The following is a 15,858-nucleotide window of genomic DNA, read 5'->3' on the forward strand; positions in this document are numbered from 1 at the left end:
ACATCAAATACGTTCTGATTGTGCCACATCACACTGCTTTTTTACTTTCATTGTGGACCTACAACTTGGTTAGGACACGTTGCCACAGTAAGGTGTTTTACAGCCTGTTGTCAGACTCAACACCGCTTTTTCAAACGCAAACTGAGACCATATGGTAGCCCAACCACATGCAGTTATTATACCTCAGGTTCTTCCCATGGTGATTTCCACTGTGCCATATATATGTAATTATGTTGTGCAAATCTTGAGATCAGATTTGATAATACGTCACTTCATCATACCGAGACACTCCCAATGAGCACTGACTACAGATGAGAGTGGTACACAGTGTAATACATGTGTACACTGGTCCCAGAACTGTTTTGGTTCCCCCCTCAAATCACTTTAAGGTGAAATACAGTGCCATCTGGTGTCTAAAAACAGTACTACATCAGCATTTTTTTGTATGAAAATAAATGCAGTTGGTTATCTATACATTATCTTTCCTTTGAATTTACTATTCTTTACATAATCTAACTATAGGGAGTTACAGAATTGTAATAATTCTGCATAGCCCTTATATACGATCAATTATGTATGAATGAGCTGAGTTTTTTTTTTTTTTTATGTCAGCACAAAGCTGGTTTGGTCCGCTTTCAGGCTTGTCTCACAGTAGGGGGCCGAAGGAGCGGCGGTCCCATACGCGCTTTGAGTCGACTCCCAGTAGTCATCGGGGCTTTGAACATTTGAAGATCTGCAGAAATAGACTCTCCCATCCTTCTCCCATGTTCTTGTCTCACTCTCTTTCTCTTTTATATTCTCCCTTTTCACTGTTGTATCTATCCATCTGCCTTTGTATCTCTATAGCTTTGATATTTTTCTTAGACATGATGTTTTTTTTCTGTATCTGAGCTTGTATAAGGCTCGATTGCAGGGGTTAGCTTGGAGGTGCTTTAAAGTGAAAGCCTACTCAGTGCGTTTGCTTTGGTGCTTGATTAATTTGCTTGTCCTCTCTTACTGCAGATAAATAGACCCGAGAGTGTCTCGAACTCTGCTTTTATATATTTTTTCATGTTCTGCGCCAAGCCGACTACATGCTTTAACAGTAAATAGCAAGTGACAAAGCTCTGTTTATCTGAACCATCTCGTCTAGAGCCAAACATTTCTTTAAAAGCTGGTCAGAAAGAGTGTGTGAAGAATGACGCAGGAAATCAAATTAAAATAAATGATTGTAGTTTGTCATCAGCATCTTTTTACATTGATGCAGTGATTAAAGGTATAGTTCACATAAAAAAAGAAAATTTTGTCATCATTTACTCACCCTCAAGTTGTTCCAATCCTGTATAAATTTCTTTGTTCTGCTGAACACAAAGGAAGATATTTGGAAGAATGTTTGTAACCAAGCAGATCTCGCCCCCCATTGACTACCATAGTAGGCAAAAATTAGTATGGTAGTCAATGGGGGGCGAGATCTGCTTGGTTACAATCATTCAAGTTAATTTCTTTTCATCTAATATTTATATTTTATTTCAGCTTTATATCAATTAACAATTCAAAATTATTTTTAATAGTTTTAGTCGCAGTTAATAATAGCAACACTGGCCTCCCCTGATTGATTTTTTTTCTCCACATTTTTGCTTGTTTTTTTTACATTTTTTAGGTTCTTATTCCTTAACTTGTAACTCTGTTGTTGAAAATAGCTTTCAAATGTTTTGTTTCCAGAAGGTGGTAAACAAATCCTTGACAGAATAAGGACCACGGTGCCAAACGAGAGCACACACACACACACACACACACGTTGACATGATGGGATGACAATGATGTCAGTCAGGTTGTCAGAGAAAAGGAGCGCCTATGACGCCCTCAGCACTGAGAAAGAGAGACAGACAGAGAACGAGAGAAGTTAAAAGGAATGAGGTCAGCCTGGGGTACGACACGGTAACCTGAGAGAAGTACCTGCCCCTCACACTATCCACTTACTTCTGCATTTGTCCCAGCTGAGCACAGCAGGAGAAACTCAGGAAGCACAAAGCTATCTTTCAATCAGTCCCTCACAATGACCCCAAAGACGGCCCTGAATGAACCTGTCACGGATTGAGTTTTACTACTTTGAGTGTGACCAGGAGATTTCAGTGGCTTTTTAGGCAGTTGTAAATGAGTTTGTGTGTGAAGAGATATCCACTTCTCCTGTTGTACCTCTCCAGTAGTTTCGCACAAAAGGGAGGTATTGAATGGTGATTGTTGGTTGAGTGACAGGCTTTGTGGTTGTCAATGACACGATTACGCTTGCCATGATTTATTTGTGGCTATATCTACAGCTGAGGTATCAATGTTCGACTGTCCTGGTAAAAGTTCTCGGCATTATCTGAGGTGGACTGCATGTCTGCTGAATCTGATAACAAACAACCAAGAGTTATAAATGAATATAGTTGAATATAGTTAATAGTTGAAACTGATAGGATTATGTTGAAACCATAGATTGAAATTGAACTAGATTTTGTTATTGTGTGTTAAAGTAGCATGACACAGCAAACAATATAATAATAATGTGTGTTAAAATGGCCCAATTTATTGTTCATTTTAGCATAGATTTATGTTTTAATCATTAAAAAAATATGAATAATTGAAAAATATCTATTAATATAGTCTATAATCTTAAATCTACACTACAGTTGGTAAGATTTTTTAATGTTTTTGAAGTCCTGAAGAAGTCTCTTAGGCTGCATTTATTTGATCAAAAATGCAATAAAGACAGTAATACTGTGAAATCTTATTTAATTTAAAATAACTGTTTCATATTTTAATATTTTAAATGTAATTTATTACTATGGCAAAGCATTGTTATTCCACATGATCTTTCAGAAATCATTCTAATATGCTGATTTGATGCTCAAGAAACATTTCTTATTATTATTATTAATTATCAATGTTGAAAACAGTTATGCTGCTTAATAATTTAAACCTTTTGTGTGTGTGTGTGTGTATATATATATATATATATATATATATATATATATATATATATATATATATATATATATATATATATATATATATATATATATATATATATATATATATGCACGTGTGTATATGTATATATGTGTATGTGTATTCCAATTTTGAAAAAAAAAGCATTATATTGCTATATAAAAGTATTCATTTCTTTCAAAAAAAAAAAAAAAAATCTTAGAAAAAGACCTAAACTTTTGAACAATAGTGGAAGTGTAAATATTCGTCTGTAATATGAAATGTGAAATGAATCAATATCTAAATGTTAAATCCAAATATAAATCATAAACTTGACATTTACATAATATGCAAATTGTTAAATTGTATGTGGTGTATAGTCTATAGCTTTTCATTCATTAAAAACAGATTAGATTGAAGTTTACTTAATATTGGCTTTCATATTTTACCATATTTCTGTGAAAGTCTCCTTGTACATATTTTTCTCTTTTTCTCTATTTTTCTTTTTTTTTTTAAAACTTCAATATTATAAAAAAAAATATATATATATTGTTATAGTTATAAAGTCACATTTAAATGTGGCAAAATTGAGATTATCTTTGTAACACTCTTTCTTTTACATTTGGCACCCCTAATATGCTATACTAAAACACATACTCCCAGAGCTGTAAGGTACATTATTTGATAATATTAGTGTGTATGAGCCAAAGCCGTCTTCCATTAATATTAGACCGAGACATCCGTCCTCCAGTATGACTCACTGGTTTGCCGCGCTTGTTTCATGTATAAATATTGCTTTTTCCCTGGCTGAATAAGCTAGTCCTGTCTCATTATGTTAAATGGTAGAATGAATAGACTGTAATATTGCTGTGGAAACAGGGAGCGTCCCTCAGCACAGAAGCTGTGTAAAGTCATTTCTCATCATTACAAACGCAGCCACTCGCTGTACGGCTGCTTACAGAGCTTAAACGCTGGAGATGCCTACCCTGGTTAGATGCGTTTCAATGTGTGTGTGTGTGTGTACGCTATGTCATATGTGGGGGAATTTCCTATTGCTTTGAGTGTAAATGCCTCACTTTGCCGGTGCTTGTGGGATATGTGTGTGTGTTTGAGGAGCAGATTCTCACTGGGTGGCTCCAGCCATCTGGCATTAGCTCAGATGAACTCATTGCTGCTTCTCTATTGATCGGTGAAATAACAGAGCTGCTGTAGTAATGATGTCATCACCTGCCTCTCAGCACTGACCTTGACTGAAGCAAGCTACTGAGCATGCTCGCCACACAACTGTGTGTATGTGTGCTGGATTCTGGAGGTTGAAAGAAGGAAGGCTTTCAACCTGCTGTCCTCCTAATGCACACACACACCTGCTGCTGAATTCCTTTGAGGCACTCCATCTTGTTTCCTCTCTGTCCGGTGAGAAAAGAGAGATGGTGTCTGCCATGACACTTCCATCTGTAGAAGAAAAGCACCATGATTACTCTATGTGAAAAGCATATGGTGCACCTTATGACAGCGGTATGAGGCTTTCATGCATCATTATGTTTGAATGTAAATGGCTTGATTTGACATTAAAATGCATTTGTATCATCTAATAGGTCTGATTAGACATGTTCAGTGCATTTTTGAATAAATACACAGGTTTTTAAGAATCAGTTATGCTAAAATGAAGATTCTGTCATCATTTACTCACCCTCATGTAATTTTAAAGCCGTTTGACTTATCAGTTCAATGTTATAAGTCATACAAACTACCTGAGGTTATTTCACACAAAAAATGTAAATTTTGTCATAATTTACTAACCCTTCCAAACTTGTGAGTTTCTTTCTTCTGTTGAACACAAAAGATATTTTGAAGAATGTTGGTAACCAGACAGTTGACGGTAGCTATTGACTTCCATTGTAGGAAAAAAAATAGTATGGAAGTCAATGGCTACCGTCAACTGTTTGGTTACTTTGGTGCTCAATATTCAGGTTTGAAACAACATATGGGAGTAAATGATGACAGAATTTCATTTTTGGGTGAACCCTCCCTTTAAGAATCATTCCAAACTGCTTATACTGTGAATCATCTGTCGTGACTCACTTATATCTGAGTCAAAAATTTTAGTTTTAAAGTTTTAACTTTGTTTGTTTTACATGGTGAATATTTCTTATACTAAATCACCAAAATGTTACATTTTCTCAATTCACCCACTATTGGTAACTGTAGCAAAAAGTAAATTCTGTTACATGCTTATACAGATGTGGTCTGGCCAAGTTATAGGAAGGAACATGTAAGAAGAGTTTTTAATCAGCCACTATCAGGCATTTAAAGGCCCCTGTAGTTGGGCCGTTCACCCCTAAACCTTCCTGTAACCTCTTGATTTATCATTCCCCATCATCCTCTCTGTCCTTCACTCTTCCTCACTTTCTGTGTTGTCTTTCCCCGCTAACCGAGTTTCGCTACAAGGATGGTATTGGCTTACTGCTTGTCCTATATCTGCACATGGAAACATTACACGCTGCACTGTTGTGTATCACACACGTACACTATACGCTACTCTTAAATGGACTTTGTGGAGCAGACTCTGAGAAGACGAACTTGTTTTAAGGAACCACAAACAGGTACAGGGAACAGGGATCCTGTTTGTGTGTGTGAGTGCTTGCATGCTCAAACATGTTGCAGTACTGCAATATTAGATATCTAAGATGTGTCTGAATTAATCATTTTCCTCCAGTCTGATATGAAATTCCCCATGTGGAAAATGATATGATCATTTATATATATATATATATATATATATATATATATATATATATATATATATATATATATATATATATATATATATATGATAGGGGATATGATCAGGGCTTTTGAGTCTGAGGGCAAAGCAGCATTAGAATATGAGCTGAAACTTAGTCTATGGATTTATTTTCCAACAATTTTATCATCCACCTGGTGAAAATCTTCACCTTCTAAGTCAAAGTCTGATTAGTTTAAAGCAAATGCACATCTGTCTTCAAAAAGCCACATGATTTGAGGTTTCATTGATATCTGTAGCACAAACGGTCCAATATGAGTTGCTTGTTGAAGTTTGATATTAAAGCGATAGTTCACCCAAAAATGAAAATTTGATGTTTATCTGCTTACCCCCAGCGCATCCAAGATGTAGGTGACTTTGTTCCTCCAGTAGAACACAAATGATGATTTTTAACTCCAACCGTTGCCGTCTGTGCGAGACATTGCTGCTGTCAGAGCGCGATCAGACCTCACTAAGCGAATGCTGAACGCAGTTGGACATAGTGGTGTATTAGAGGTAAAAAATGATATAAATACTGTTCGTTTTCTCGCACAAACCGATCGTTTTGTGTTTTAGGACATCTATGTGTCGTCACGAGCCGCAGGGTTTAATTTGGATTTGTCTATGCATGTTTTTTGACTCTTATAAATTGTGTTACCATTCACTCGCATTATTTGACTGACAGACAATCATCTTGGATACATCTTGGATGCGCTGGGGGTAAGCAGATGAACATCAAATTTTCATTTTTGGGTGAACTATCCCTTTAAGGCTTGCTGCTGAAATGTGCACTGTTAGTTAAAGGGATAGTTTACCCAAAAATGAAAATTATCCCATGATTTACTCACCCTCAAGTCATCCTAGACTCTTTTGTCAGTCAAACACAATCGGAGTATTAAAAAATATCCTGGCTTTTCCAAGCTTTATAATGGTAGTGAAAGGGGCTCAAAATTTTGAAGCCCAAAAAAGTGCATCTATTCATCATAAAAGTAATCTAAAAACTCCTAATAAAGGCCTTCTGAAGCAAAGCAATCAGTTTTTGTAAGAAAAATATCCATATTTAAAACTTTATAAACCATAATATCTGACTGCCGTACGTGAGTCTAGTTTCGGCGGAAGGGTGACCTCTGACACATGATGTATTGATGAACACAGAAGCGCAGAGGATGGAGCAAAACAAAACACCAATCATAAATTAAAAGTCTAAAATGAGAATTTTTTAAGAGAAATGTCAGAGGATTTCGATATAAGAGAAGAGGAGCTTGAGTTTGTTGCCCAGCCCTAGAGACGTCTACTCTCACCTAGGTTTACACTACTCCTACATCCTACGTCGGGTCAGAGGTCACTCTTCCGCCAGAATTTGACTTTTTTTCGGCCGAAAGCCAGTTATTAAAGTTTATAAAGTTTTAAATATGGGCATTTTTTCTTAAAAAAACTCATCGCTTCGCTTCAAAAGGCCTTCATTTACCATTTATGGATTACTTTTATGATAAATAGATGCACTTTTTTGGGCTTCAAAATCTTGAGCCCCATTCACTACCATTATAAAGCTTGGAAGAGCCAGAATATTTTTTAATATAACTCAGATTGTGTTCATCTGAAAGAAGATGAGTAAATCATGGGATAATTTTCATTTTTGGATGAACTATCCCTTTAAGAGCAAACAGCAGGTCTGTACAGAGCACAGAATCCCTGCTGATGTGATCTGATCCCTTATCAGGTTCTGACAAAGATGGTGATAAGAGTGAAAACAGAAAAGATAAAGTGATTTCATTTCAATTCTCCTGGTGGCAATAGATGTGGAAAAATTAGTTTCCGCTTAGTGTCACTTCCTATATCTATATTGTTTTATGTTTGGTTATAAATTTTAACAGACCCAGACGTCCATTAGGTGCTCTGTAGACTCTTGATAGAATATGAAACATTGTTGTCCTGAGGCATTATGGGATTGCTAAGGCATGTCACAGAAGTTTGAATTTGAAAGGACTTCTGTGGAAAAATGATACATTTCTCACTCCAGCACGTCTGTCCATCTGTTAGATCTAAAACACTTTATGGAGGCCACATGGAAAACCAAACAATATGTCATTTCTTAGAAGTGTAGTTCAATCCACGATGGTACAGTTGATGGTACACGTTAAACCAATCCAAAGGGGTCCTTTGAGCCTTGCTAGTAAATGCTGTAAGTACGCCATCTTGTTTTTAATAGCATTTTTCTCATACATTTCACCTTAAACACTGAACTGAGTAATCCTGCTGTTTACCCAACACAATGGCCTCAGCTTGGCCTCCTAGAGCTGATAGTAACTTCGAGGGAAGTGACATTCAGGGAAATGTTTAAGTGACAATGGCAGTGTGAGCCATGTCACATAAAAAGACTGAGCTTGCAAGAATTGCCCCATTGCTGTTTATGACTTGTGGTCACAGCCACAACCACATGACACATGAAAGAAGAAAAAGGCATTAAAGTGACAGCAACAGTGTCTTTTTCACATAATAAAATGGCTAAATACATCTGATATAAACATGAGCCACAGGATTTAGTTTTAACCTCAGATTTCTGGAAATTCAAAATAGATTTAATGGAATTAGTATCATGCTTGGTTACCTATTGATGAACAGCACTTGGTGTAATAATTTTCTCACTGTAGTAATGCAGATGTCCTCATGACTCTGGGTTAGATTGATCATTCACGCTGTGGTTGTAGCAGCGCTCTGAAGCTCATCTGAGTTGTGGAATAGAGACATTTTGAGGTAGGATATTCAAGCAGTAGAATCTACAGTATGTTTCATTCAGTGTTGACAATTAATCAGCTGTTAGATCCTCTTTAAATCAGTTTGTTAGTGAGTACTACAACAGGTTAATTCCACCACAAAAATCTCAATTATCTGAAAAACACGGCAAAATTCCAGAAACAATTTGTCTGTGGAAATGAATCAGTGCATTTTATTCTTAGACCACATATATTTATTAAGAATGCAAATAGGTTTCAAAGCTTCTCAAGCACTTAGGACACTGGGAGTCGAAGCAAAGTGAAGTGTTTTTATGCCATATCATGGTCTATATGTCTAGATATAATGTTGTATTGACTGTCTATAGCACTTATGTCTTCATTTTCTCCTCTGTTGCATTTAGGTTTCTCACTCGTTCTCTCCCTCGTTCACATGTTCACACATCCCACTATCTGTCCTCGGTCTCAGACTCCTGTAGCACTAATGGCTGTTGTCACAAGTTTTACTGCACCCACCCGCTGCGACCATCTGTCTGGTCTCTCTCTCTCTCGCTCTATCTCTCTCATCAATGATGCTTTATCAGCATGTCTGCCAAAATACAATGTTGCCAGAGAAGTACAGAGGATAATTAATCTGCAGAATTGGACGATATGGCAGAAGTGTATACTTGTTAATCACTGTAAAGAAAGACCGAAATGACATTGACATGAAACCGTGACCTCTCCTCTTCCTCATTTCCATCACAACTCAAGCCATAAAACCTGCTTCCTTGTTGCAACTAGGGGATGGGTGACAGTGTATATATGAAAATTATATTTAATAAATATTTTTAATTAATTTTATATGTATTATTATTAATATTTTGTGGTATAAAGAGAGACTGTAAATTTGAAAATCGTATATCTGTTAAAGGTATATTATGAATTATATTATTATTACTATATCATTTTTTTAAATTATATATTAATTAATCATATATAAATAAATCAATAATTTATTATTATTTATTATAATTATAATATATTATAATTTAAAATAAAAGTATGTATTATATTTTTATATTTATTTATTTATTAATTATATATTGATCTGTGTGTGTGTGTATATATATATATATATATATATATATATATATATATATATATATATATATATATATTTATTTTTTTTTTTTTATTATTATTTATATTTAATTTTATTTTTAATTAATTTTACATGTATTATTGTTGTTGTTGTTTTATATATATATATATATATATATATATATATATATATATATATGGGATATCTTCGCCCATAGCATCATAATTTTTTTAAGCATTCTGCCACAAGCTTAGTGTTTTTAAGATGTCATATCTAATTGAAAATAGTCCAACTTTTAAAAACGCATCTTGAGATCTACTTTCTCTTTCATTCGTCAGAGCATTATCCAGTGCTTTTAGGATTTTTTTTGATCACTATAAAATGCTGCAAATAAGGCACATGTGAACCTGAAATCAGCCTTTTTTATACAGGGCTTCCAGTTATGAAATTAGTTGAGTAGTCAACTTTTAAAAATATTTTTGCACATCCCTAGTTGCAACACAAATGCTACATAAGCAGGGGGCATGTCGTTTGGAAATAGTTTGCCGCTATCTAATCCTCTAAAGACAACAGTTTATTTCTCACGTAATGCCCCAGAGATAAATTAATCACGGCTTCCTTGCTGCTATCTGCAGTCTGTGCTGTGGAGTCCTACTCCTGAATACTGATCTAAGATCTGTGCTTCTGGGAGTTGAGGGATGTGATGTCATTCCCATTTTATGCCTTATGGAATACCGCAGGTGGTTACTGAAAGAAACCAAACAGTCTAGCAGCAGATAACAGCGCATGCTGCACGCTCACGAGCTCAAAGCTGATCTCAGAGCAGCTCTTATGAGGACCATCTTTATTTAAAGAGCACACTCACTGTACACCCACACCTCCGCCTTTGTGTTGTCTTGTTACTCGGGTTTCCATAGCGGTCCGTTCTGTGTTGTGAGCGTCTGAAGGGAGTGGAGCTGCAAGATGACAGTAGTATGAGTGTGACTACTAGAGTAAATGCACCTGAGTGCATCTGTATGTGGATCATGTTCGCTCATCGCACGACCTCAGGACAGAATGGGAATTCAAGGGTAGTAGTGTCCTATTGGTGACTCTGTACAGGCTGCTGGCTCTGTATTATTGAGTAATAATTATATATTTGTGTGTGTGTCCATAGGCTGTGCTGGAGGCCTGCACTGAGACTACGAACCGTGTTGGGATTGTAACAACTTCAATGGGCCGCAACACTCACTAAAACACTGGAGGTGACTGAATGAGGTATGACAGGACTCCCTCTCTCTCTCTCTCACACACACACACAAACACACACACACACACACACGTGTACCTTTTGATAGCCATGACCTTTAATTCTGCATTTTACTACTTGTGCGGGGGCATTATCTGGAGCGCAATTGTAAAAATAACTCTTGCTTAAGCTGTGTCCTACTCACCCGTCAAATCAGGCCCTGATTGGTGGAGCAATAATACAGGTCTGCCTAGCAACAGAGCTGTTTACCAAACAACACAGCTGGGGCTGAAAGCAGCGCTTTCACGTAAAACACCTCCAGGAAAAAGCTAGCTAGCGCAAACCGCTTGGGACAACACAGCTTTAAGGATTCATGCTTGAAGCGTGGTCGGTCGCAGGCGTACTGTAACACGCAGTTTTACTGTAGCATGCTCACACACTGACATGTGTACGTGCAGCTGGTTCATATACGTCAGATAGGCATTAGCAAATAATACACGTGTTCATGTGAGATATGTGTGTATGTGAAAAGGCCCATGTTCTCAAGACTGTAGGCATGGTCTAATCTAATTCAAGTGCATTATATGCCAGATGTCGGTCGGAAATGTATGCTCTGTTGTGTATATGGACACAAAGCCAGATTTCAGGTAGATTTGTGAATGAATCCCATAAGCGCCCCCTATTGGTGGAATATATGTTGTATATATGTTGCAAAAATGTCATTTTGAAATGTGGTAGTGCTGTTGCAGTATAATTTTTTTGTTTATGAATATAGACTTTATTTCAAAATGCAATACATTTATAAAAACTTTATTTTTAATTAATTTTACATAAAATATTATAATTATTAAAATTATTTATTAACATATTATAAATAATAAATATATAATTTATAAAAATGATTAATCTTTTATAGATTTTTATCAATTCTATATGCTAAAAAGTTGTGTTAAATTAGGCAAAATAAAAAAAAGTTGCATAAAATATCTATTAATCATTGACCATACTGTAACTAAAAGGCACTAAACTGAAAGGCAACTACCAAAATTAATCAGCCACACAGATGCAGTTGGGTCGTTGATGAATAAGGTTTTAAAAAGTGTAAAAAAACATCATGGAGATATAATTAATTTTAAAGTTTTATTATGTGGTTTTTATAATCAATTAACACTGCTTTTGTCATTTTTTTACAAGATGGACAAAATTTGTCACCAAAAAAGTAAAAAAATTCAGTTTTACCGAATGACACTTTTGGTTATACCGAATGACAGTATTTTCAAACAATGCTAACAGGCTGATATCTAGCTGGCTAGCTAATTAGCTTGCTACCTAGCTAACAAAAGGACATTCAAACATTTTATATTTAGTACAAGTTTTTAAAATATTACAACATTTTCAATGTTTTATAGTGGTTGTACCAAATGACCTGATGTTTCGGGACATGCGTATGAGCAAGTGAAAACATGAGAATAGTTAAAAGAGAGTTAGTTACTTTGCTTCACGACCATGTGGTCCTTTGCAGGCGTCTGTATGATGTCACATCCTGTCACATGATATTGACCACATGACTTGATCCAAAACAGTCCCTTTATATTGGTTACTCCAAATGACATCAGTGAAATTAATTTTTCCGGACATTCTTTCTCAAAACAAAGCAAAGACTTCATATAATTTAATACCATTTTGCACTATGTTGATATATGATGTTATAAAATCATGCCAGAATAAAAAATATATACATTTATTACATTTTAAGATATTTTAATCACAAATTAAATGGCTGTGTTGGCCTTTGGATGATTAAACTGAATGACCTTTTGACACTTCAAAATCTTTAAAATACATTTATATGTAGCAAAATATAATTAAAACCTTTTGGATTCAATAAAAGAGATCTAGTTGTTCAACCTTACATACTTTGGATGTTATCTTTGTTTTTTTATAATTATTAAGGCCTTTGGACAAAAAATAATTACCCGTCACGTCATTGACCCAGTAAAATCTCAAAATGGCCAAAAATGAGCCGATTAATTAGCCTGGCCAATATATTGCCGCATGACTACTCAGAAAATCAGGATACGAGAGACAAATGGGCACACAGGCAGTGCTAGCTCATGGACGGGCCTGTTAAAGGCTTGATATGAACTCATTTTTTGAGGGTAATTAATGGAAACTTATAAAAATTAGTACTTCATGAGCTGAGGCTATCTTTTCTGTGTCTGTTTTCCCTCTGTCTTGCTCGCTCCATTTTTCAGCTTAGACAGCTCTACTATGCCAGTGGCTCCTTTAACCAATCGTGGGCTTTTAGAGTAAAAGCTCTCATCCTGTTAAAGGTCACTGGCCTCTTAGTGCGCCTGGTGAAGCATAGCAGTTCATCACACTCACGCTGCTGTTTTTTTACCCTGCGCTTCCTAATGCTTTCTGAACGTTCTAATCTTCCGTTAAGTGTTAATATGGCAAAGGTGGGGTTCGGCAATGTGTTTTTCCTGTTGGTTAGTTCTTAAAAGACATTTAAAAAAAAGTAGCCTAGAGAAATGGATGACAAATTGGTGCTGTGAGCACACTGGAATGCATTAGAGTCAATTTATATAGTGTGATGTCATTATAAAAATATGGAGGATAAAGTGTGATGTGCTTATGAAAACATTGAAGGTGTCCTAGAACGTTCTTTCACAAGATGTAATATAAGTCTAAGGTGTCCCCTGAATGTGTCTGTGAAGTTTCAGCTCAAAATACCCCATAGATTTTTTTTTAATTAATTTTTTTTAACTGCCTATTTTGGGGCATCATTAAATATGCACCAATTCAGGCTGCGGCCCCTTTAAATCGTGCGCTCCCTGCCCCCCTGAGCTCTTGACTCTATATACAGTGCATAAACAAAGTTTACACAGCTAATATAACCCTCAAATGGATCTTTACAAGATGTTCGTCATGCATGCTGCATGTATGGATCGGATCATGTGAGTATAGTATTTATTTGGATGTTTACATTTGATTCTGAATGAGTTTGATGGTGTTCCGTGGCTAAAGCTAACATCACACACTGTTGGAGAGATTTTATAAAGAATGAAGATGTGTTTATGCATTATACAGACTGCAAGTGTTTAAAAATGAAAATAGCGACGGCTCTTGTCTCCGCGAATACAGTAATAAACGATGGTAACTTTAACCACATTTAACAGTACATTAGCAACATGCTAACGAAACATTTAGAAAGACAATTTACAAATATCACTAAAAATATCATGTAATCATGGATCATGTCAGATATTATTGCTCCATCTGCCATTTTTCGCGGTTGTCCTTGCTTGCTTACCTAGTCTGATGATTCAGCTGTGCACAGATCCAGACATTAATACTGGCTGCCCTTGTGTAATGCCTTGAACATGAGCTGGCATATGCAAATTTGGGGGCGTACATATTAATGATCCCGACTGTTACGCAACAGTCGGTTTTATGTTGAGATTCGCCTGTTCTTCGGAGGTCTTTTAAACAAATGAGATTTACATAAGAAGGAGGAAGCAATGGAGTTTGAAACTCAATGTATGTCATTTCCATGTACTGAACTCTTGTTATTCAACTATGCCAAGGTAAATTCAATTTTTGATTCTAGGGCACCTTTAAAGGGATAGTCAATGCTGACATCATTTACTCATTTACATCATTTACCTTATTTGATTTCAAATTTCTGTGTATTTCTTCTGTTCAATGTTAAAAATAAAGGTTCTTTGTTGGTATCTAAGGTACCATGAAGAAACTTTAACATCCACAGAATCTTTATATTCCACAAAAAGTTCTTTTTAGTGAAAAATTTTTATTTTTATTTTTATTTTTACTGACAATCGTCATTTTGGCTGCGTGAGGTTCTCCAGCTTTGTTGTTGAGCAACCAAAGCGTGAGCTTCAGTTAAAGCTTCGCCCTCTTCTGGAAAGGGGGGGCGGGAGCAGCATCTCATTTGCATTTAAAGGGACACACACAAAAAAATTTGTTTTTGCTCATACCCAAATAGGGGTGAATTTGACAAGCTATAATAAATGATCTGTGTGGTATTTTTTTATGCTGAAAATTCACAGACACATTCTGGAGACACCACAGACTTATATTACATCTTATGAAAAGGGGCATAATAGGTGCCCTTTAAATAATTCCCACCCAAGGCATACGCAAAAAAAGGGACGAGTCCTGTTTGAATTTTGTTAGCAGTGTGTTGTTACTCGCAGTTATGGTAAGGGGCGTGACATTTCCGAAACACGCTCCAAACGTTGACCAATCACGACACACTGGTCCAGCCGACCAATCAGAGCACACATGTGAAAAATGTGCTTGTTAAATATTCAAGCATGAAAACCTATTCTAGTAGACCCCAAAAACAAAATCAAGACTTTGTAAAAGGGCATAATATGGCCTCTTTAAGAGTGTTTGGACCCCATTGACTTTCATTGTATAGACAAAAGACGACATTTTTGAAAGATGTCCCAGTGTTTATATTGTGTTCCACTGATGAAAGTCATACATGTTTGGAGCGACATGAGGGTGAATTTTTGGGTAAACTAAGCTAGTCATCTGTGATCTTTGTATCCTAATAACTTTTTTGTCAGGTGTGTGTCCTGCACACATGACCCTTTAGAAGTTTGGGTGCTGCCAAACCCAGCCTTATGTTTGCTTAGTGTGTGTGAGAGAGTTTGGTGAGGACAGCAATGCTATTCTTGGCTGTTGGGGGAAGTCTTGGCTCCCGGGCGCATGGGAAAAGTGTTCTTGGCAGGAGTAGCGGTGGCATTCCATTGTGCCTGAGTCCCTCTCCCCCTCAGCACTTAAAACTGTGTCCTTTCACACTGTGATCTCAGCGGAGCGCTTTCTAGAAAGAGGGAGAATAAATAAATTACTAGCATAAACACAAAAGCACCTCGCAATCACAGCTACTTTGCCAACTGTCCACATAGACGTGCCCGTTCGCACCTGTTTGCGTGCTTTTCACTTCTTAATTTCAAACATTCACACGCAGACATGTAGCATACATCTTTCTCATTTAAACAGTTTTGAACGGCTTGAGGTTCAGAATACCACAAACCTCGTCCACTGCTGT

The 15,858-nt window shown here is 36.2% G+C and overlaps 1 protein-coding gene and 1 long non-coding RNA gene across 5 annotated transcripts in view; one reads left to right on the top strand and one right to left on the bottom strand.

Moving 5' to 3' along the window:
- Positions 1 to 15,858, top strand: part of atxn1a (ataxin 1a) — a 143,437-nt gene that overhangs the window by 91,753 nt on the left and 35,826 nt on the right. For 3 of the 4 annotated variants that reach the window (XM_048201347.1, XM_048201346.1, XM_048201345.1), the window contains one exon: positions 10,704 to 10,804. The gene's annotated coding sequence lies outside the window, so the exon portion shown is untranslated. Of the gene's footprint in view, positions 1 to 9,902; positions 10,618 to 10,703; positions 10,805 to 15,858 lie in introns of those variants that run through there. The other variant, XM_048201348.1, reaches the window with a different exon arrangement.
- LOC125274854 lies at positions 4,077 to 12,315 on the bottom strand. The gene is made up of 3 exons (XR_007186331.1): positions 12,268 to 12,315; positions 8,340 to 8,457; positions 4,077 to 4,401 (listed from the first exon to the last, which is right to left on the bottom strand). It is a non-coding gene; the product is annotated as an uncharacterized LOC125274854 (long non-coding RNA).

The sequence above is a fragment of the Megalobrama amblycephala genome, linkage group LG9 (genome assembly GCF_018812025.1).
Source record: "Megalobrama amblycephala isolate DHTTF-2021 linkage group LG9, ASM1881202v1, whole genome shotgun sequence".
NCBI lineage: Eukaryota > Metazoa > Chordata > Actinopteri > Cypriniformes > Xenocyprididae > Megalobrama > Megalobrama amblycephala.